Genomic DNA, 25960 nt, shown 5'->3' with positions numbered 1-25960 from the left:
ACATCACCCAAGTGCAAAACTTCCAGTATCATTCTCCTGTGCTTTCCCTGTGATAGTGTTCTTCCATTTCCCACTTGCAGCTTAAGCCCAAATCCCGCTTGGAGGGGGTCACTGGTGAACACCTCCCAGTAAGTTAGACTCTGCGCCTTTGGTCAGGTCTAGCCAACATCTGGTACTTGTGGATGAGGAAGGCATATATCAAAGCCCCTCGCCTCAGATTCCTTTCTCAACCTGGGTCCACCTCTTCTAATCTCTCTATAGCCCGAACGTGACACCAACATGGCACATCTAGGAAAGAGAATTTCACTGGAGTGGCAGACAGGATTGCAGTTTAATAAACTATAAAATTAAAAATGTCAGACAGCAATGCCCCAAACAGCACATAATGCAAAGAAAAGCGGTGCAAGATGGAATTGTCTTTGGGACCTTCCACCCACCCTTATGTTGTATATATTAAACAAAACATGCACAGTTTAACAAACCAATCACTTCAGCAACAGGGACTGCCAATTGTGGCTGCAGCGATTGGTTTATTTGGGCCCCTACAAAACAAGCTACCGACGGGCAGCTGACATTGCTGGCAATGATCTCTCCATGCACAAACTGGCTTTACAAAGGCAAGATGATGTCACCATCATCCGATTCCTCACCTTCATCAGTGTGTACATCATCTTCACACAATATTAATTCGTCCCCGCTGGAATCCACCATTGCAGTCTTGGGTGCCTCTGTAATTTTTTAATTTGTAATTGGCAGTAAAGATCTTCCTCATGAAATTTGTAGTTCATTTTGATGAACATCGTCTTTTCCACATTTTGAGAAAGTAGCCTTCTACGCCGATTGCTGACAAGGTTCCCGGCTGTGCTGGAAACTCTTTCTCACACTCACACTGGAGGGTGGGCAGCTCAAGTAAAGCAAAGCCAGTTTGTGCAAGGACCTCCACATTGCCTTTTTTTCCTGCCAGTAGTCAAACGGACTGTCTGACATGCCTATTTGGGCGCTATCATTAAAATATTCCTATACCATTCTTTGAATGGTGATCATATCAGATGAAGTCATGTCGGTACAGGTCTCATTAATGGTAGGCAATTCTTTTAGACCCGACCAGATGTCAAAACTTGGTTGTGTTGACTCATCTGCATCAGCAGTGGCTCTTTTTAGGGGGGAAAGTTGAGTTATTCCTGGCAGCCGCACTTGCTGGAGAAACTGAAGGAGGAGCCATCGCTGCATCACGTTCCACTTGAGGTGACAATTTGCTTGCCAACAGATCTTTGCATCTCTTCAGATCTGTGTGCGTTGGGAAGAAAGACACGACGTATGCCTTAAACCTTGTTTCGATTATGGTTGCCAAAATATATTGATCCGATTGGAAGAGCCTGACAACTCTTGGATCCGGTGCAGTGAATAGAGGACTTGATCTACAAGTCCGACATACTTAGTGGAATCGCTTGTTTCAGCTCCTTCTTCAATTTCTTGAGCTGCTTTTCCAAAAGTCTAATTAGGGAAATTACCTGATGCAAGCTGGTAGTGTCTGAACTCACTTCATAGGTGACTACTTCAAAGGGTTTCAGCACTTTGCACAACACAGAAAGTATTTTCCACTGAGCTTGAATAAGGTACATTCCCCCTCCTCTTCCTATGTCATACTTTGTTGTGTAGCTTTGGATGGCTTTTTGTTGTTCCTCCATATGCTGAAGCATATACCGGGTGGAGTACCACCTTGTAGCTACCTCTTACTTCGGCTGGTGACAGGGCAAATTCCAAATTTCTTGCAGGTGCTGCATCTCCTACATGCACCTGCTGAATGGCGAAAATGTCTAGAAATTTTGCAGGACACAGTGAGCATCTCCTGCACGGCCCTGTCATTTTTTTTAAAAAAAGTTGCACCACGAAGTTTACTGTGTGAGCAAAACCTTGGACCTGTTGGAATTCACCCAGCTGTAATGCTCTCACAATATTGGTGGCGTTGTCAGAAATCACAAATCCTGAGGAAAGTCCAAGCGGGGTAAGCCATTTTGCAATGACTTCCCTGAGTTTTTATAAGAGGTTGGTAGCAGTATGCCTCTTAGTGAAACTGTTGATACACAGAGTAGCCTGCCTCTGAATGAGCTGCTGTTTCTTAGATGCTGCTGTTGGTGCCGCTGTAGGCAATACACCCACCCAGTGGGCTGTTACACTCATGTAATCTTGCAATTGCCCTGTTCCACTTGTCCACATATCTGGTTACATGGACAGTGAGTACAATGGCATTTTGGAGGACACTAATTAAGTGTTTTTTTTAATGTCCCTGTACAGGCTAGGAATTGCTTTTCTAGTGAAATGGAACCTGGATGGGATTTGGTAGGGGGGACACAGGACCTCAATTAACTGTCTAAAACCCACTGCACTAATGGCAGATATCGGATGCATATCTAATACCAGCATAGATGTTATGGCGTCACTGATCCGCTATGCAACTGGGTGACCACTGTCATACTTGCTCCCTCTTGCAAAGGATTGTTTAACAGTAAATTATTTTTTTTAACTACTACTAGTAGTCTTCCTGGTCCCCTTCTGGGATGAAGATACACTCCCAGCAGCAGCAGGCGTAGTGCTCAAGGATTATTCTGAAGAATCCAGGATAGGGGAGGACTGAGTTAACCTTATCAAATTGGTTGCAGGACTAGTCCAATCATGATTGAGGATATTGTTGATGAAGGTGTTGGTGGTGAAGATGCCAGGTGCTTGGATCTAGCAGAGAGAAGGGAGCTAGCTGACGCTGGACTGTTGTTACTTTTTTAGCCAAAGTTTCTGAATTTTGCAAACACTTTTGATGGATGCAATGTAGATGACATAACAGGGAGGAGGTTCCTAGATGGTTAATGTCCATACCTCTACTTACTCTGGCATGACAATGGGTAGATGGCTTGACAACTGTTGTCCGGATTTGAGTAGAAATGATTCCACACATAAGAAGTGGATTTTTTTTGTTTTATGCCCAGGCACGATAATGGACTCTTCCTTATCATGGGCAACAACTGTTTCCACTGGGGCCTGATTTAGACAAACAACATCCTCATCATCAGCATCCTTATTAGTGTCAGCTACACAAATATCCTCATTCTGGTGCACTTCCACACTAGCATCCTCGATTTCTATGTCAGCATGTTAACTTGTGCTGCTCATCCACACATTTGCAGAGGACGCACAAGTTGTGGAAGGAGGCTCCTCTTCGACTACAGTTTTGGAAAGGTCAGGCTCACACATGGCACCCGCCAACACACTTAGTCTCTCCCCAGAGATTTGTGCCATTTCTGAGCACATAGTTGGTTCCTGTGCCATAACGATTTTAATTTTTTTAAACAACTACAGGGAGAAGGGCTTACATCATCATAAGAGGCAGAACCACCAATCATAAACCGAGGCCTTAGCCTTTCCTTGCCACTTTGTGTGGTGAAAGGCATATTGACAATTTTATGTCTTTCTGCAGCTAACTTTCCCTTTGATATTTTTTTCTTTACCAATGTAAAAGATTGCTTCTTTGACTTTAGATGCCCTAACTTAAGCCCTCTATGCCCTTGGGCACCGGCTTTAGTAGATGATGTAGACGGACTAGTATCGTCATGGCTGGTGGCACTGGCAGCAGCTCCAGCACTAGTATGTGGTTCCTGCTCTCCTCTCATCTGATCCTTATCAACAAACACAAATGAAGTGGGTTACAGCACACACATCAATTTGTACCAATTTTAAATATTACACTGCGGTATCAATGATCTATAGTGTCACAATATTTTTTATGAATAATACAATGTACTATCCCTTACAGTGTAATATTTTTTATGAATAATACATTGTGCTACCACTTACAGTGTCACAATATTTTTTTATGAATAATACACAGCGTTTCCACTTACAGTGTCACAATATTTTTTATGAATACACTGGGCTACCACTTAGTGTCACAATATTTTGTATGAATATTATACTGCGTTTCCACTGTCACAATATTTGTTTATGAATAATACACAGCGTTTCCACTTACAGTGTCGCAATATTTTTTATGAATACACTGGGCTACCACTTTGTCACAATATTTTGTATGAATATTACACTGCGTTTCCACTGTCACAATATTTGTTTATGAATATTACACTGCGTTTCCACTTACAGTGTCACAATATTTTTTATGACTGTTACACTGTGCTACCACTTACAGTGTCACAATACTGGTATGGTATTACTTACCAACAGTGTTACAATACTTGAATGAATAATATTACACTGTGGTATTACTGACCAACTGCATCACTCACAATACTTTACGAATTATACACTGCAGTATGATGAACCTACAGGGTTACTCACAATATGACCAGCAGCATCACAGTGTTTTGGATACACTGTGGGGGATGTACAGCACAAAAAAAAATATTTGTTACTGTTTTTTTTACTTATTTTTTTCATTTTTAAAAACTTTTAGTTACTTTTTTTTTTTTTAAAGCCCGTGGACGAACAGCACACCCTTTGATGGACAGCACAGCACACCCCTGGATTAGCAATGATAAATAACACCCCTTAATGGATAGAGCACAGCACACCCTGCCTGGATTAGACAACACAGCCCAGCAAAGCACACCCCTGTATTGGACAACACAGCCCCCCCATGGACGGAGCACAGCCTGACAACCCGGGACTCAGCAAGCAAATGGCGCCAATCACCACTGGGAGGGATTTATATACAATCCAAAACCAGCGAGAATCTGACAGCGGGATGATGACGGTTTGTCTCGTTTTGGGATCCGATTCAGGCAGGAAAACCCGATCCCTTCTTAGGGAACCGGACCCGCATATTTCTAATATATGTAGCTTGACAAAAGAGCCTGGTGAGCTCTGAAACGTTGGTGTTTAAATATAAGAAGCATTTCTCAAGTCCCAGAGTGCCGCCTTTGTCTGTCCTAGGATTGACACGGGTTTATATATATATATATATATATATATATATATATACATTTTGGTCTTGTTATGCACTGGATAGTGTATTTCTATATGGTATCGATAATTAACCCTATCGATGGTCTATAGCAGTGTACCCCTAACAGTGCATGTTTTCCAGGTCTACTAGTCGGCGCACAGGTGTATTTATTACTGGCTGACACATGTTAAAAGATCCACAGTTGGTGCTAGTTATTTTATTTGTGATACTGAGAAGAACATGCATCACTAGTAAAATTCTATTCTATTACTATTTCTATTGTGGTCTTGGTGTGGGCTGGCGAGGGTGTTTCCAGGCAACCAGAAATCCCTCCTGCGTTTGCCTATGCAATATACTGTGATACCTGCCTGCCCTGCATCACCATACTACATCAACTGAGTCCATGTATGGTCGCACACAGGGCTCGATTCAGACCTGCTTGCTAGATGTGTATGCTCGTTCCCAGTGTAAGCTAATTCGGCTAAGCGTCGGCAAGGCAAAAGCACGCCCACTATGTCTTGGCGTGCATTTGCTTTGTGTTTGCAGCTGCCCACCAGCCTGTCTTTAGATGCCCACTTGCACACGTCATCTCCAGGAAGTGTATGCAACCATCGGTAAATCGAGAACCATCGGATGCATTCGCAGTGCTTGAGGTTGACTATACCCTACCGCAAGCACTGCGAGCACTTCAGTGTAAAAACCAGCCAGGTGACGTGTACTATGGTGCTGCCTGCTAATTATGCACGCCTTTGAAACGGCGTTAAGACGCTCAGGCAAACCTGTGTTCGCACCTCCACTCCCCTGTTTCTAGTGGCCTGCCCCTGTTACCACCCATAAACTGCTTCTCCTGTCACTCATTCAACTGGGCTGTCTATGCGCGGTGAGCGTACGCTTCCCGATCGCTCGGACTAGTTTGCGCACTGCGATGCATGCGCACAATGCGTACCATCGGCAGCTATGAGCAAAAGCTTCTTCGTGTCTGGGTCTGAATCGAGCCCACAGTGACAAATATTTATATATATATTATATATATATATATATTCTGCTATATAAAAGCGAAAATTTGTCCTTCTGTCTCTCTATACAAATCCACAGTTTACAAGCCAAGATCGTGAAATTTTACATGCGAGTGTATTAAAACATGGCCGAGGCAGCTAAAAAAATATGAAATCGCAATTAATTACTGCTAATTTTTAATTAATTAAAAAACACAATTTTTGCATATCATTCACCCTCTACAGGTCAGGTCCGGAAATAGAAAAGGATTTAGCTTATCTACTATTTTTTCTTTTCTATCTTCTCTGCTATATAAAAGCGAAAATTTGTCCTTCTGTCTTTCTATAGAAATCCACAGTTTACAAGCGAAGATCGTAAAATTTTACATAAGAGCGTATTAAAACACGGTGGAAGCAACTTAAAAAAATGTGAAATCAAAATTACTGTTAACTTTTAATTAATTAAAAAACACAATTTTTGCTGTACGCTCATTGTGGGCCTCACGGCATATGGGTAGGGCCTCGGTGCAAGCGTTTTGTGTTGTCATGATCTTAATGTTTATTATCGAAGAGAACTTTAGCAGGCTTTGCCAGCATTCTCAGCTCTCTGACTATACCAAATTACGCAACAACATTGACTTCTTTCTTCCAACTGTGTCAAAATGATGACTTTGCAAGGACCCTGCTGTACTGTGAGCTGACAAAGTATTACACATGGATGCTTCTCCCAAAGTGTTTATGCGCAGAAAACAGGGAGTCGCTGTAGATGGTCATCCTGGTATCAGAGCAACAGAAGCTCTTGACCGTGTTTACACTGTACAACCGACAAATTTTGAATGCTTCTATCTCCAAAGTTTGCTTTACACCGTTACAGGTCCTACTTCCTTCGAAGACCTTAGGACAGTTGATTGGGAAGTTTGTCACACTTTTCGTGAGGCCTGCCTAAGGAGAGGTTTGTTGGAGGATGACGTGTTAACAAACATTCTTAAAATCCCAGGCAATGCCGGTACTCCAGCTAGTGTATATATATATATATTTATATATATATATATATATATATATATATACATATATTACATCCAAATAGCGGCACTCCGGACTAAAATAACTTGGTACACAGAGACCTTCTTAGAGCAACGTTTCAGCGCCTTTATTAGCGCTTTTATCAAGCCAACATAAGAATAACAGAACAAACAATGCAGTTTAAATAGCACACCCCTCGTGGAGATTGGCTGCATGTCACTCAGTGTGATGCCCCAAAGCTTGTCATAACAGAAATGGACAAATCAGTTCACATACCCCTATTGACAACATTTCTTTACCCTCAGATGTTCCCCCACAATTACTCAAATTACAGCAGAGATCTAATTTTGATCCAATTAGTAATAATGCTTCTATCAAAAAGTTTTCACGTCTTTTAGATAAAGCAGTTTGTGATGATCCTATAATAAAAAAAAACACACTTTTGGAATCTTAGTAAGGATGAACAAGCAGCTTTAAAAAAATTGGCAATATATGAAGACGTGGTACTTCATCGAGCTGACAAGGGGGGCGCCATTGTGGTGTTAAACCTTGTCGATTATAAATCTGAAGCAGAGAGACATCTTAGTGATGTCTCTACGTATAAAAAAATTAACTATTGATCCCACTTTAGCTTTTAAGAAAGAGCTTGACTCTGTATTGTCCACTGCTGCCTCACAGGGGTTAATTTCTTCCTCCATCAAAAAAGCCTTAGAAGTGAACCATCCTGTGAAACCACTAAGATACAAAAAGACCCAGTAAAACATCCCGGACGACCGATTATAGCCGCCCGTGAATCATTATATCAACCTATTTCGACGTACCTTGACACCTTATTACAACCCTGTGTACAGGCCTGTCCATCGTTCTTGAAAGACACGAATAGTCTTTTATTGTCACTTTCTGAACTACCTGAATTACCACATAATTGCTTGTTGTGTTCTGTTGATGTCTGGAGCCTGTATACCTGCATTCCCCATGCAGCAGGTATGCAGGCTACTAGGCTGTTGATTTCCAATAATCCGCTGTATACTGGCCCACCTGTAGATCTGTTTATGGAGCTATTAGAGCTTGTTTTAACCCGTAATTATTTCATGTATGATGGATCTTATTTTCTGCAGCTCCTGGGGTGTGCGATGGGGTCCAATGTGGCCCCATCGCACGCGAATGCGTATATGTTCAGTGTTGAACATGATGTGTTTTTTACTGGTCCAGATATTGCTAAAAACATAATCGCATTCTATCATTACATAGATGATCTCTTGATTATTTGGGGTGGTACACCACAAGCGTTTATAGACACCATTGAACACTACAACGCTTTAAATCAGCCTGTTAGGTTTACCTATACTATGGATCTTTTTAAGGTCAATTTTCTTGACGTGACATTAACCAAGGAGGAGGGCAAACTATTACTCTCATTGTTTACTAAGGCCACTGACAGGAACAACACCCTTTTAGCCAGTAGTGCACATCCAGCACCTTTGAAACATGCATTACCTTTCTCTCAGTTCCTGCAAACTTTGAGAATAGCCCCCAATCGTATAGAGGGTATTAAACAATTTGATGTAATGTACTCTAAATTCAGTCAGAGGGGTTATGGTCTGTTCATCCTAGAACACGCTAAAGCTTTGGCAATTCCATCTGAGTTGTTGTTGTCTACTAACAAAAAGAAAAAATTTAATTTAAATAAACATGTGTGGGTTAATAAGTATAACCATATGAGTAATACGATTAATCGTCAAGCCAAATCGCTTTGGCCGATTATTACATCTGACAAAGATTTATATCCTTTGCATGATTCCTCGCTGATGTCCAGTTATCGTAGAGGAAAGAATTTGAGAGACTATATTGTACACAATGATATTTCACAGTTGGGTAAAAATAAATGTTCTTCCCTTTTAGGTATCCCTAGGTTGGGTTGTTTTAAATGTCCGAACTGTACCACATGCAGATATTTGCAGATAGGACCAGTATTTTTTCACCCGTTTTCAGGGACTAAATTTAATATAAGAAATCATCTCTCTTGTACCAGCAAATTTATTATCTACTCTATCACCTGTCCATGCTCTAAACTTTATATAGGTAAGACAGAAGGTACCTTCAGGGAACGTATGGCTCAGCATCGCTCAGCCATACGGTCAGCAATATCTACTGGTAACAGTGAACAACCTGTTGCCAGACATTTTGCTGTGGCTAAACACAATGGACCTCATTCAGACCCGGTCGCAAGCGCTGAGCGCTCGCAACCGGGTCGATGTTTAGGCCCTGCGATTGCACAAGCCCCAGAGCTAGATAGAAATTCTCTTGCTCTGGAGCTCACTACAAAAGGAGCGGCTGTCGATGGTGATCGACAGCTCGACCCATTTTGTAGGCGGGCTGGGGGGGGGTGGCTACACAAAAGGAGGCGTTCCTGACAGAACGCTTGCCGTTTTGTGGCCGGCCGCACTGACATCAGCAGTGATGTCAGTGGGGAGTTTCCTGCTTGATCAGAGCAGGAAGCTCCCTGGGGCTTGAGGTTGCCGAGACCCAACCTTAGGGTCTCGTCGCAAGCCCCGATGGTTGCGATGGTCTTGACCATCGTGACCATCAACCTGGTCAGTCGCTAAAGCTGTGGGTGGTAACCCACAGCTTAGCTAGCGACCAGGAGGCAGCACTTGAAAAGGCAAGCGTCCGCCCTCATTCAGAGCGAGCGCTCGCTTCTTGCGACCGCCTCTGAATGAGGGCCAATATCTCTTCTTTGAGATATAGAATTATCGATCATATACCTCCCCTGACACGTGGGGGTTACAGAGCACGTAAATTACTACAAAGAGAAACTGAGTGGATCATTAGGCTTGACAGATTGGCCCCACGTGATTAATTTAGTTCTGTCGTAATAGACAGCAGGTACTCGATTTGAACAGCATTGGGTTATCTCCTCTTATGTTATTTAATGGGTTCCCCAGATGTGTTAACCTGTTATAAAGATATATTTCCTGGCATTGTGTTTGTTCATGAATGCCAGGTCTTTTTATTGATATTTGTATGTGTTTTTCTATTGTATTTGCATGTATGTTTGTTTTCATTTTTTATCCACAAGGGGCTAATTGTGTGTTCATTGTTATGTATAGAAGGTCACCTGTGTCTTTTGTCAATATGGGTATGTGAACTGATTTGGCCATTTCTGTTTTGACAAGCTTGAGGGCGTCACACTGAGTGACATGCAACCAATCTCCACGAGGGGTGTGCTATTTAAACTGCATTGTTTGTTCTGTTATTCTTATGTTGGCTTTACAAAACCACTAATAAAGGTGCTGAAACGTTGCTCTTAGAAGGTCTCTGTCTACCAAGTTATTTCAGCCCGGAGTGCCGCTATTTGGATGTCTATATTTCAGCAGCTTGCGTTGGTGGTCTGACTGCGGATGGCACCCGGCAAAGTTATTCCTTATGTATTTGAAGAGTGCCGGATCGTGGATATTATATATCCAATAAGGGTCAGCACTCACTTAAAGCAAAAAACAGTACAGCACGGGGTGACCATTCAATGGAACCATGAGGCACCAATCAATATTTCAGCTGTGTGAAGAATGCACTCACCAGGACTTCTCATTTCAAGTTTTTATATTAATTAGAAAAAACCTACTTTAATGATCACGACATAATCAAGTGGCACAGGTCGACATTTCGACCGCACAAACACGGTCTTCCTCAAGACACCACCAGTGAGATATAGAACTGTTGATTGGGAAGTTTGTCACACCTTTCGTGTCACACTGCCTAAGGAGAGGTTTGATGGAGGATGATGTGTCAACAAACATTCTTAAAATCCCGGGCAACGCCGGGTACTCCAACTAGTGTGTATGTATGTATATATATATATATATATATATATATATATATTATAATATTACTCTTGAGACCAGTAGCACACTCCAATATTGAACAGAAAACGGAGTGCACAGCACATGTAATGTTACTGTATGGGACAAAAAGAGCCGTCACATCCTATCATTAAATGCAATAGAAAAAACTTTTAATATGTCATCAAGAAAGTCCAAGAAAGCATCCAATAATAAAGTGCATATCCATAATATAAAGCCTGGGCATAGGAGAAACTTGTAGCTTAAAGTGCAACGTGTAAAAAGCAGCATCATACACAAAGCAGCATATCCATATAAAATGATACTCATCGCAAGTCAGACTCCTGCATGTAGTGCCCATATCTTAGATAGAGGGACCGGCACTCACCAATACAATAATCCAAGGTGCCTGGGTGCCAAACCAAAAACAATATGCATATACAGAAAAAACGGACGGCACTCAACAGGACTATGCAGCATTCAGAAACAGACCAGACGGAGCCGGTAATCTATGCCATATGGCATGGATTACCGGCTCCGTCTGGTCTGTTTCTGAATGCTGCCTAGTCCTCTTAAGTGCTGTCCGTTTTTATATATATATATATATATATATATATATATATAAAATGTGTGTATATAATATATATATATATATATATATATATATATACTCTGCACTGTGATACCATACAGCAGCGGTTCCCAAACTCAGCCATTAAAGTCCAGGTTTTAGGGAAATCCATGCTTGAGTCCAGATAGTTAAATCAAATTGACTGAGGTACTAATTAAGTCACCTGTGCTCAAGCATGGATATCCTTAAAACGTGGTCTGTAATGGCGGAGTTTGTTTTGGACCGAACTTGGAAATGTTTAACCTGCTCCCATGTTTAACAAGATAAACAAGCTACCTCTGCAATTGCTGTTGATGTGGATTTTCATTGAAAAAACCATACTGAATAGATGGGTTCATATTTTTATGTTATTAATTGCATTGGCTTGGAAGGAGTTAAGCAATTGCTGTCACATTTATCTCCAAAGATGGCACCTCTCACATTCATCAGTGTAACCCCCTCACCCTCCGCCTCGGGCTCTTCAAACAGATTGAACAGATCCATTATTTGTGAGATGAGTCAGTCGGCTGACTCGGAATTGCCTGCATGTGGTGGGTGTTCGTGTGCTTCAAACTTTTCACGCTGAATAGTTTCTTTATTCTGGAAAGGGATCCGTGTGCTATGTTTAAAGCCTTGTGGATAAGTAAAGGGCTGGTGGTGAGAGAGCATTTAAATGGTTATTTGTATGTGTTGTGGCTGATGTAAGCATTATCTCTGAGGTGGACACTAAAGACAAAATATAATCGGTTTGTATGGATAAGGTTTGTTATAAAGTAAAACTTGAAGTCCCCCATTTATTAATAATCGCACTTGTATTGCGATCTGGACATGTCAGTACCGCCCATGATCGCATTGCAATATGCAATCATATAGTCCGGATGTATTATCCAGCGCGTGTAGGGACACGGGCTACCCGCCGCGATAAATTAGCAGCGCTACTTTAGCGCTGCTAATTGGATACCGCCATTGATCTCCTAAGGCATAAATAGGAATGTCCTTTATCCGGATATTATAAGCGAAAATAGTATAGGACTGTCTTTAAACGTTAATGGTAAATGCACAATAATATATCCTGTAAGATGTTTATTTTGAACCTCCAATGGCGGCTGGATGTGGTAATACTTTATATAGCGCTATAGTAAAGGATGCAAACAGTGGGTGGCTCCTGCTGGAGAATTTACTCACTATCTGTATGCAAGTCCCATATGTAACTGTATCCAAGGAGAGTTTCAGCTCCACTGTGAAATTGTATCCATCTGGTCTGTGAGTATGACCGGCATGTAGAATGGAAAGAGGGCTTGGTCTCTGCGGGAGTCCCAGCAGCACACCATATTCAGCCCTGTTCCGTGTGAGTAGCTTAGGGGTGTTCTGCATTATTTTCCGGTAAATGTTTGATCTAACACATTACAATACGCATACCTCCAACTGTCCCGATTTGAGGGCACCGATCACCTGTGGACATGTCGGTACCAGGGTGGGATCTCCCATTTACTGGACAGCGAACAGCAGTTGCGCAGCAATTAATTGGAGTTTGGAGGGGAGGTGGCTGAGAGGCAGCCTAGCCTTTCACAAGCATTTGTCACATCCCTCCTGTCTTGATTCCTGAATATGAAAAGTTGGTAGTATACATATGTAATTAATAATTACCATAAATGGTAGACTCCATGTTCATGGTTGCCAGTAACAAAGAATATATAACCATTTCAGAAGGTCTATTCCATCTTCTCAATGAGTACGCAGTGGAAGCCTGGGTGGGCGCCCCAATAGCTTCAAACGCCAGGGAGACGGGACAGACCTAGAAGAGGAGGACTGGCCGACAGGGTAAGTATGGGTGGGTGGAATGAACCCGATGGTGGTGGTGGGGAACTGGGAATAGCAGAGAGGGGGTTACCCGGCATATGCCAGGTCCAATTAACTTGTAGTAATATAACATTTTACTAATGCTACTGAACTACTCAGACAAATAGCAGCACAGTGGTGCAGTGGTTAGTTTTGTTTGTTCACACAGCACATGTGTCTTTGGTTCAATTCCACCCAACACATTTGTCTGTGTAGAGTTTGTATGTCTCCCATGTTTGTGTGGGTTTCTTTCAGATGCTCCAGTTTTCCATCACAATACAAAAACATACTTGTAGGTTTATCAAAAATTATCCCTAGTATGTATGTATGTATGTCCAAATGATAGGAAATACTGAATGTAAGCTCCACTGGGACCAGAACTGTTAAGCACAATGCAATATGTGTACGCTATATAAATAATAATGAATGGTCTGAGCCTGCGTAATGCTGTCCCTAATTTATTAATATGGTGTCTGAGACCTTTCTTCTCTAGATCACTAATAACACAGGTCTGCGATGAAAAAGCTTTTTTAACGAATTTATGTGATACTTATAGATTTTTGGCTTCTGAACACGAAAATTACTCCCGATTTTGCATATCACATCATGTTTTTCTGCAAAACGTGTATTTAACTATTTATGAATGTCTTTTTTACTCATATTCTTTAAAGTAATAAATGTATTCTGCCTACATTTATTATAAAACATCGTCTTAAATGAATTCAGTCGGTAGTATAGAACGTTGCAATTCAGTTCTCGTCATAAAACTTCCCCAGTCCAGTGCCAGATTAAGGTCCACATGGTCCTTGGAGCTGAAATTTACAAAGGGCCTAAACACAATACTATCTAAAGGAACATTGCACACACACAACAACTACAACTACAAGGTGAGGTGGTGAAGGTGGAACCAAATACAACAGATGCAACACAGTTTTGCCCTGTGCCGGCTCGTTTTAACCCCTGCCTACCAACACACATACACACACACACACTACGTATACAGTACACAGTACACACTACACACACACATTACATATACAGTACACACCACTCCCACAGTACAAGTGATTTAAAATTTTTTAGGCAATGTCAAGGATCCAAACTACAAATAATTGTCAGGGAAATGCTTAATAGTTACAGAAACCTTGGCTGCAATATGAGTTTAGAGGTACATTTTTTTAATTCCCATATTGAGCATTTCCCAAATAATCTCAGAGACTACAGTGAAGAACAGGATGAACGGTTCCCCCAAGACGTTAAAGATGTAGAAAGAAGATACCAGGGTCGTTGAGACGTCAGCATGATGGCTGACTACTGCTGGATGATACACAGAGACAACACAGAAAAAGCTTATAAGGGAAAAGCAACAAAACGGAGATATCAAAAATAATCTGTAATAGTTCATTTGTTTTTAGTTTTATTTTAAGTGTTATTGAAATTGTATTCAAGTTTATTTAGTTAAAGGCACATTAACCCTGTATTCCCTTTTCTGACCTTTTGTCTAATGTACATTTAAAAGCATAAATATATGAACATATTCCATATATTATAGGAATTGGAGCTATTTTATATGACTGATAGTAAGTCTAATTGAGAGTTCACCATTCAGTACAGCTGCCATTGCTGATGTTACAGTACATTTAATGAGAAATTTATATATGACACAAAAAACCCTTTTCCGTGTTTCTTCCTATTAGAGTCAGTGAATACTGAATTAAGTTGTCACTGAGAAGAAACCAGCTATAATTAGACCCAGTTTATATGGATCGTCTGCTCCTCTAGGTTTCCCTCCTCAGACGTTGTCATGGTGATGCCATGTGACATCAATCTTCTTTAGTATTCAAAGGGCCCAATACTGGACACACAGGACGTCAGTGATATCGTGCAGATCATTCATGATTGTCATGTTGTATGTAGTAGGTATGCAAATTCTATATAACACTTCTTCCGGTAATTCACATAGGACACTAGTCATCCAGCAAATCTTTCATATTCATTCTAGGCAGGGGAGATGAGAGGGGGGTAAGTCAGATAAAACACTGCGGTAGATTATCGTGGGGGGAGCCACATTATATGCTGGGAAGGTAACTGTGTGGAGCAATAGCTACATATCGGTCGCGGCAGACGCACGCTTCATGGGTGGCATACTCATCATTGGAATTTGCCACTTGGGTTTGTGGAACCCATAAACCAACCGCGCCAGGGCCCCTAAGTAATGCTCAGTGGCCCTGTGTTTTGGTATATGTTAAATTATGTCTGTAAATATCATCCTCTTCCTTTACTAAAGGGAGGGCCACCGGAAGAGCCGCTTCTAGTGGTTACAATTCGCCACCATCATGGAATGCCTAGCAATGGCATATAACATCATTACTGTGGTTTAAACAATTGATGGTACAGTCGTGCGCAGAAGAGAGAGCTGGTTTGCGCTTTCAGGAAGGGCTGCTGCCGCTGAGACGTGTGTCTCCTTGAGGTGTGTTACATACACAAACATCGATGGAACACACATCAGAAAGCAGCAAACTATGGGTCTCATTCAATCAAGCGGGTCGATTTTATCCAAATGCGCATGTGCCCGACGGAGGCTGCTCCGTCGTGCGCATGCGCGAGACCCGGCGAGCGACGGGGAAGCCGTCGCTCGGGGTCTCACACCAAAGGGGGCGTGCTGTCTATGGTGAGTGACAGCACGCCCCCTTTGGTGGGCGTGCCACGGGTGTGGCTGCCCAGATGGAGGCGTTCCCATGGGAACGCCTACCGTCTGGGGCCGGCCCCACTGACATCACAAGTGATGTCAGTGGGAGTGCTTTTGGCTCTGATAGAGCCAAAAGCACTCCGGGCTTGCGGCAGCGAGACCCTACCACAAGGGTCTCGTCGCAAGCCCGATGGTCGCGATGGTCTTGACCATCGCAACCATCTTTTTGGCCGCTCGCATAGGCTGTGGGTGGTCACCCACAGCTATGCGAGCGGCCAGGAGGCCGCTCCAATATTTGGGAGGAGGGCCCTGATTCAGAGCGAGCGCTCTTGTCAGAGCGTCCGGCTCTGAATCAGGCCCAATGGCTGCAATCATCAGCAGTCCTGGAATCAAATGCCAAATGACTCACCATTGGATCAAAAACATTAACTGTTGCGAACCATCGGTTACCAAAGGCCATCCCTACTTCACTGGCGTTCCTGGACCGTCTGCGACCGTCTGCGTCACCATTTCTTTCCTCTAGCACTGCTACTCTTATGATGCATACACACTGTCAGATTTAGCAGGCCGATATAAACTATATGGTTTATTGTTAGATTGTTTATATCGTCCATTTTTGAGCCCCTTCCAACCCCCAAACGATGGACGATGCGCGGGCACGTATGGTCGATAACAATAATGACCATCGCCCGTGCATGCAGTCCAACCTGGTCGATATTTACTAGGTTACTATAGGGATCGTGGGTTGTTTAGTCGTTTGGGGGTTAGTGCTGTGCTGGATGTTTGATCATCCACCATATGCAGGACGATCAGACAACGATATCTTTATTGTTGTCTGAGCTGGCCATGTGCATGCACCATTACAATAACTTAACTAAAAATTGTCAGATAGTGACAAATACAATTTTGTTCTTCATTGTGTACACCTGTAACATAACAAATCATACTACCTAGTCACAATCACAGAGGATAACAACAATATTCATCAAGAAAGGCATTAGTGATTAGATAGCAGCAAGTCAGGTAGATACAGCATGGGAGTTAGTAAAAGTTGCAGGAAGCCAATACATACAGAAACCAATACATTAACATTACACAAAACGATGACTTCTACCACTTGGTTTGGGTAGAAGACATCTATACCAAAGCCTCTTTATGAATATAACAGTTATAAGGCCACTAAGATAAAGGAAAGAATTGCATGAGCAAGGAAGCCTGGCCTGGCGGCCTGATATTATCAAATTCTGCAAATATGTCAGTCATTACTGGGTACTCTCAACATCACACCAGACACTGCTACCATCTGTATCTCATCTGCACTCTGTATAAAGCATATCCGGGAATCGGGGGATTGTTGATTTATAAAACCCACCAGCCATGTCACAGCTCTTGAATATTCAGTGTCCTGTGAAAATATGCATTTTTAATTTGTTCACTTCATGTGAGATCAGGCGGTTCGTGTTGTTGTTGTGTCATATCTGTGAGGTCAGATCTCTGTGCTGTTGCTAGGCAACTGTAGTACTGTCAAAAAGCTTTTCTATCCTGTGGGACGGATCATTTTGTAATGCAATTGTTGTAGAGCATGTCTTAAGGAATTAATTAGACAATTAACATTATGTGCTATGCATAAAATAGCCAATGTAAGAAAAATAGTACATAGTATTGCTTAGTTCCATTCCACTTTATAAATAAGTTATTTGTGATAGCTCACCTAAAAGTTCATGAAAGTGGATCACATTTACATGAGTGCTGCTAGAAGTTATACACTGTGTAAACTATATACCATATATAAATATACTTCCGGGGGGGAGAAGCCTCTGAAACTACAGTGTAAACCACTTAAGCGGGTGCTTTTGCTCTTCCTATCTACTAAAGAGTTACTCTATGACGATACATATATTGTCGCAATCTTCTTATCGCTATCCTCATTTTAGTAGCAGGGCGAGGCCACAGGAAAAAAAAAATATTATGTTTATTCTTTTTATAAATGAGCTTTTTTTTTATCAAAAAGGAACTGGAAGATGAGCTTCCAGTACACTCTACATTCATATATGCATGTGTAAAGGCTTCCAGGACTGGCTGGCGAAGTAGTAAGAGTACTCTACCAGGCAGGGCCGTAGCTAGGGTAGTGCGGCCGGTGCCATCGCCCAGGGCACCACAGGTCAGGGGCCGCTTTTTGGGTCTGTCAAATTTCTGTTTATTATCAAACTTGCTTGTAGCTTCCTCTTATTTCATCCCCAGCATCTCCTGGCCTCTCCTATCTCTTCCCTGGCCCTTCCCCATGAATCCATGGCCCTTTTTTGGGTGCATTATGTCCCTTTGAAAAATGAGGGGGGTGCCAATGCTCTTTCTGGCACAGGGCACCAAAAAGTCTAGTTATGGCTCTGCTGCCAGGCAGTGTCACAAAGGAGCTGAATACCACCCTGCTGCCCCAGGGACATTTTCTTAGTATATTGTGACAATAACTGATTTTCTCTTGGCACAATTACTGGCAATAAAAAATCTTTGTTATTGTTACTTAATAATAAATTTGACCTTCTTGCCGCCGAAGCCAATGGTCACTTTTCATCCTCTTAGATTTGTCTGCCACCTTTGACACAGTTGATCATCCCCTTCTAATTCAATGGTTCACTTCTTACCTCACTAACGTTCCTTTCCTGTCTCTACCTCTGATTCTACATCTCCTCTTCTTCCTTTACCAATCGGTGTCCCCCAAGAGTCCGACCATGGCCCCATCCTCTTCCACCTTTACATCTTGGTCTCCAGTACCACCTCTACGATGATGACACTCAAATCTACCTCTCCTCTGTTGGAGTTGGAGAGCACTACTGCACATACTCCATACTTAGGTTCCTATAGGGAGTCTTCAAATACCTAACCAAGATGGCCACCTACCCTGTTACTGAGCATGTGCAGTGCCATCTTGGCACTTAGTTAGAGAGCTACAATGGAAGACAGCCTTAGCCCTAGAGAGACCTGTGACTACTGCCATTGCACACCGCCGGAGGGCAGCTGCCACCGCTAGAGAGCCTTGTACCGCTTGCATCCTGCACTGCTACCCAGATACAGTCATTGGCTGGTGAACTGTATATTCTGCTTCATGCAACAAGTGCTATGTATGCATAACTATGAGTGCGGCAGTACAATCATTTTGCTACTAAATAAACCTTCCCACTGGTCAAGTACTGGACTGTTTGCTGTCTCAGGGCATGTGTACCTACACTCTGCCGTAACACCGCTACCTGTACACACATTCCAACATCCTCCCCTGACCTCCCTGCCTCCATCCTCTCGTGTTTCTTCCTGCCTCTCTGCCAGCTCCTCCTGGATGTCCAAGCGCTTTGTCAAACTAAAGAAGAAATATATTCACTGCACCAGGTACAAATTGCTATGTTTAGGGCCCCGTCACAAAATAAGTATATTAACTTTAGAGAGTTTATATTTAGCTGTTGTTTTAGTATATATTATTAAAATATAAGTTTCAGGGGTACATGTACTAAAGCCTTGGGGAGAGTAAAAGTGGATGAGATAAAGTACTAACCAATCAACTTATGTCATTTTTCAAACACAGTCTGTAACATGACAGTTAGGAGCTGATTGGTTGGTACTTTATCGCCATCTACTTTATCTCTCTCCGAGGCTTAGTACATATCCCCTTTAAGTCGATACGACGGGGCCTATCAAAGTATATTTTTGGGATGTTTCTGGGGAATACAGGCAAATAATAAGTATCCTTTATTACCATTCCATGTGAAGTATTCAGAGCTTGGCCTCGGTAGTGAACACCCTCTTCAGATGGCATTAGCCATTGTGGCCTATAAGCTATAGCCTATAGGCCACCATGTGCTAACGCCATCTGAAGATGGCGCAACACATACTGCACATGTGCAGTAGGATTACCGGCTTCCAAGGGAGTGATCATTTTACCGATTACTTCAAGTACATTGCAAGGGACAGGCTGGGAGTACAGGATAGGCGTAACTATGCCTCGCATGATGCCATGACCCCAGTGTTTGCCATCACTGAGTACATAATGAGGGGATGCAGCCATGACAATCCTGTGGCCACGCCCCCAGCACCCCGGCCCATCTGAAGTCTCAGCGGCCCTGATTGCTGTCTCACTTCCATCCTGATTACCTCCTCTCAATCCAGCCTCCAAGACTTCTCCAAATCTGTCTCCCTCCTGTGGTCTTCAAACGTCCATGAAAAACACACCTTTTCATTAGAGCCCACCAGCCCTCCTAAACTTCACTTCTTTGCCCGTGACCTGTTTTTCTCCCAATTTCACACACCACACCTCTTAGTATGTAAGCTCTAATGGGCAGTGCTCGCTTTCATCGTGTTCTTCTCTGAGCACTATCCATGTCCCTTGTGCTCCTTGTCTTTGGTTGATGTATCGAGCAATGAAAAGATTGGAGGTGACCAGTGGAGAAGTTGCCAATAGCAACCAATCACTGCTTAACACATCTACCCCCAAGTCTGTTCAATTGCTATGATAATGTACGCTCACTTTTACCTTGTGTACAGGCTCCTCGAGTGCTGAACTGCCTCCTGTCACTGTGACTTACCATTGCTTGCCCTACAAGTTAGTGAATTGCTCTACCCTCACCCCTTGTACACGTCCTACCTAGTCTGTCATTTTATTGTTGTATGTTGTTCCTAGATATGTCAATTTATACTATAATGTACTTATCATCTATCAAGTTACACTGTCACTATGTATATTTGTTTTCATAGCACTGTGGAAACTTTGTGGCTCCTTAACAATATATGATAGCAATCATTATTTCTAAGAAGAAATAGACCTAACTGCATCAGACCTTGTACAAAGCACAAACACTGAATTTTTTTTATTCTTGGAAGAACTTTCATTTTTGGTGAAACTTTCTTTTTGGTTGAAGTTTCTGAAATTGGGGAAGTGTTTTGAATAATCATGGAAACCTGTGTTTTTTTTTCCTCATTCTACCCTACAGTATATGACAAAGATATTTACTCCAACAGTGAAAACTGACATGTCTCCAAAACATGGAAATAAGCCAGATCACGAAGGAGCCTTTTAAAATGAACAATCTGTAGCATCTACAATGAAGCAGGAGGACTATTAAGTCAAGGACCTGACTCCTGGCAACTTACCTTTAGTACAGTGACAGCTCACACACGATAAACTATTAACACAATCAGAAGTGGAAATAGGTCCTTACACTGACAGCTAGAACATAAGGCTAGGCTCCATTATGAAGAAGTAATAGATGAAATAGCGGATTGCTGACATTTATATTGCCTGCGTTTTGAATTGCATGGTATGGAGACACATTTCCCTACACTGCATATCTTTGTCTCTAGCGTAAAACTCTTGTGACAGTATAATCTCAGCTGCTTCTCAGTCACTGATCCAATATTTCTGGAAATAGGATGACTCAGACAGGTAACCTAACAGTAGCATCACTAATCAGATTTTTTGACAGCATTTGAGCAGCCCGTTTCCCTAGAGCTGTGCTATTTCCAGTGCTGTCAACGTTCCTCCGACCTGTTCTTGAAATGCTTACATATGGATGTACTGTGTATCCTATTGGAGAATTAAAATCTAGGCAACAGTATAGAGTCGACTTACGGGTACATTTTCCATCGGTTTTGCAAACCGTCCATTTACTAAAGGCAAAAACGAATGACCGTCTTTACAACATGGGCTCACTAGGTTGTTTTTTTTTCGTTAAAAGAATAGAAACCCAGATTTACTAAGCACAGGTTTAGAACCCGTAGGAAAGTCAACGGTGGAGCTGCCCGCACAAAAGACCTGCCTGTAGCAGGGGAGTTTATGTGAAGCACTGGTTGAAAAATAAAAATGGGGTGAAGCAGGAGGCAGCTCTCCCGGACCCCTCAGAGAGTAGAGCAGCCTCCCCAGTGAAGTGAGAGGTTTCCGGGGCTTGTTGATGAGATACGTTGGGAATCGAGTCTGTAGAATGCCACAATATGTATGTGCCACGATGGGACTATTCTCTGCGCCATGTTCCTCACACCTCTCTCTTCTATCAGGATGATGGGTCTACTAGAGAGAACAATGTAAAAGTAGGTAAGTAGTTATATATAATGTATGGCAGGTAGGCCAAGGTTGATTCCTTTGGGGCCTATTTACTAAGCAGTGTTAGGAGACAGAGGGGCCTATTTATCAACACTAAAATAACGTTTTTTAGGACATTTGCCTTAAATAACGTTCATGAAGCCACTTAGCACAGGAGATATCACTGATATCTCCTTGCTAAGCTCCCCTGCGTTAATTTCCACACTCCCCATACATTAGTACATAAGTATGGGGATATGGAAATTATGGTATTCATCAAATTCCGAAAATTATGTATTTTTGGAATTTGATGGAGTTACTATTCGCCACTGTGAGGTGGCGAATAGCAGGACAGACTTAGGTGCTTCCAGCTGTGCAGGTCCCCCGGCGTCTCCCTCCGGCGCTCTGATGCGTCCCCTGGCTCCGTCTGCAATGCTGTCATGTGGTCTACCAGCAGAACACAAAGTTTAGAAAAAAATATATATTTTTTTCTTTTCTAAACTGCGCTGTGTGCTGCTGGTAGACCACATGATAGACCAGCAGGACGGAGCTGGAGGCGCTGCAGTGGGCAGGTAAGTGCGGGACGGGGGGAGGTGAGCGGAGGGGGGGTTGGGGGGGGCGCACACAAACTTACCGCAGCTGTAGGAAGTGCTGCGCATGCGCTGGGTTTACGATTGTAACAGCGCATGCGCAGCATGGATTCCAGCTGCGGTAAGTTAGAGCAGGCAGGGAAAACTATCTATTTCCCAAAAAGCTGTCATCGCAAAAATGACAGCTTTTCAGGAATAGATAGTTATAGGGAGGAGGAATGATGACTTCCTCCGGTAATTAAGAAGAACTCAATGCGAGTTCTAAACCTAATTACCTCCCTCGATATTTTAGGTATGATGAATAGGCCCCAGAGTGAAAAGTAATAAGGTGCCAGCCAATCAGCTCCTAACTGTCATTTTTCAAACACAGCCTGTGAGATGACAGTTAGGAGCTGATTGGCTGGCACCTTATCACTTTTCACTCTGTCTCCTAACACTGCTTAGTAAATAGACCCCTGTTTTGTCTGAGAGAGGAATTGATCAGTCTTTAGTAAAGGGAGAAGCACAATACATGCCGACTGTCTGGACATAGCGGCAAGTGCAGGGTGCATAGCGAGGCGAATCACATTAATGTGTCCCCATCCCTGCTATGTAATGGGTGGGGTTGCGCTGACAAATTTATCTTTTTGGCAGGCTCAGGTTCTAGCAAGTACAGATGTGTCCTGCTACATGGCGCGAGGCGTGTGCCCGCGAGTGGATATGCGCACTGCTTTCAAACCCGTGTCGCCATAGGAATGCATGGAGTGATGCAGTGCCCACCATAAGGTAGCGTATGCTGTTGCATGTAATTGCGTGGTGCTACGCGTGCGCACCTTTGTAGCGCAATTGGCAAAGATGTAGCAGGACACATCTGTACTTTGCCCACCCCCCCTCACTTGGCACCCCTGCTCATGATGGGACCATGTGACTTGACAGATATAGTGCAGCCTTAACATGGTGACGTATTATACATTTAAATATAATATACTACCTATGTGGCTTACATCGTGTTATATATAATGATATTAATGCTCTGCACAATTCTCTCATTTTCCCTATTGCATTTATCTGACAGGTCTCTGCTGGCGCTGACCCTGTCTGCTTATCAAGCCTCCATTAAGGTAATGTGTCCTTGGTAACATTTTGACACATGTACTGTAGAAGTAAACGAGAAGTATATTGCAAATGATGTCTAAACTATTACAACATTAAACCCACCAAACATTCACACAGCGGAGCCATTTATTGATTATCCTTCATTTCTGTCCTCCATTTGGTAATAACAGGTGCAGATATTTATTTATACTGGTGCTGTCCTCTCTGGGTGTAAGCTAAGCCATTGCCACAGTATGCACAAGGGAGATGTATGACGCATACCTTCCAACATGACCCATTCCAGGAGGGACAAAATGCTCTGTTCCTGGAGTTACCTCTTAATTGGGTAGATGTATGATAGCGGCACTTAAAGTGAAACTATAACGCTGCCTGCTTTGCCTTTTTACCGAGGCGAAGCAGGAAGCACTACCGATGAGATGTATGAACATCTCATCGGCCGGAGCAGGGGGAGCGTTAACTTTCCCCCCCCACTCCGCCACGACCCACTAGAGACCACAGCGCATCAGTCTAGTGCTGACGCGCTGTGTGTCAGTCCCAGCCGGCTCCACTGAGCATGCACGGGATATCACAAGTATCGCCAGATCCCCTCGTGCAGCCTGGAGCCGGCAGCCGCAGCAGCTGGGACAGCGCTGTGCTTGCTGTGGGGATAGGGCAGCGCCAGGCTGTAGCTGTCGATAGCGACAGCTACAGCGGGCAGAACGGTCAGGCGATCTGACCATTCATACATGGCCTGGCTATCGGAGCTGCTATCTTGTAGATAGCAGCACCAATAATGACAGGGGCAAATAGCGCGCCTGTCATTTACCGCCAAACCCCCGATCATACATCGGGTAGAAGCGGTATCAGCGCACATAAAGTGCGCTGATACCGCTTCTTACATCTCCCCCATTATATGGTTGCCGTCACAGCTCAGCACAGGTGATGGCAATCATAAATTAAGAGGGAAGTAGTCCAAGAACAGATGGGGCGATTCAGACCCGGAAGCTAAGCTAAGCTCTCTCGCTGCCAAAAGGGGCGGGTATGCAAATTCCGCGATCACACTGTCTGGTTTAAGGACGCCATCTAGGTCTTAGAGAGTGACGGCAGAGTGAGCGCACGCCAGTATATAGACGCTCAATTTTTTTTATCTTAGCACACGTCATCTCCAGGAAGTGTATGATTAATCGGTGACATCGATAGCCATTGGAGCCGCTTGCAGCCCTTGAGGTTGACCCTACCCCACCGCAGGCACTGCGATCACTGCAGGCAGAAATACAACCAAGTGACAAGTACAATGACGCTTCCATAGTAATTATGTACACTCATAAAACTCAGTTTTGACACCCAGACACGCCTGCGTTCACAGCACCACTCCCCCGTTCACAAGCACCTTCCCCTGTTACCACCCACAAACGGCGCTATCTGTCACTCAAAGTAGTGCTCAGTCTTTGTGTTAAGAGCACACGATTCCCGATCGCAATGACTGGTTCGCGCACGCGCACTGCAATGCATGCGCAGACGAGCCCATAGCATGCGTCCGCAGCTTAGCGTCCGGTTCTGAATCGGGCCCAGAGCATTGTGGGTCTGATTCAGACCCGCTCGCAAGCGCATAGCACTTGCAAGCGGGTCGATGGTGGCCCAGTGCGCACGCGCGCGAGCCCCAGAGCAAGCGCAAAAAGCACTCGCTCTGTGGCTCAATACAAAAGGGGTGGCTGTCGATGTTGATTGACAGCTCACCCCGTTTTGTAGGCGTGGCCAGGGGGTGGCTTCACATACAGAGGCGTTCCCAAGCGAACGCCTGCGAAGCCCGATGGTCGCGATGGTCTTGACCATCGCGACCATCATCCTGGCCGCTCGCAATAGCTGTGGGTGGTCACCTCGCATTTTGCGAGCGCCTCTGAATCAGGCCCTGTGTCCCTTCTGGAATGGGTCATGTTGGGAGGTATGGGGATGGGGGGCATGGCTGTGGTATGCTGGGGGTATGACCACACGGGATGTAGTTATAAGACCGACGGCCGCAAGGCTGCCCGACAAGGGACTTAAGGTAGGCATCTAAATACCGACGCCTATCTTAATCCCGACGCCGGACTGAACGAGGTAAGTCCGGGGCACCCTTAGCGTTAGCCACGGGGTGGGGGGGAGGGTTAGGTTTAGGGATCGTTGCGGGGTTAGGTTTTGGGGGGGTTAGGGTTAGGCACCCCCTCCGGGAGGGTTAGGTGTAGGGTGCGGTAAGGGGGGTTAGGGTTAGGCACCCCCGGGGAAGATTATGGGTAGGCACTAGGGTGTGAGGTT

Source organism: Taudactylus pleione, unplaced genomic scaffold (genome assembly GCF_031769625.1).
Source record: "Taudactylus pleione unplaced genomic scaffold, aTauple2 ptg000098l, whole genome shotgun sequence".
Lineage (NCBI taxonomy): Eukaryota > Metazoa > Chordata > Amphibia > Anura > Myobatrachidae > Taudactylus > Taudactylus pleione.
The sequence above is the reverse complement of the archived record's forward strand: the minus strand, read 5'-3'. Positions refer to the sequence as shown.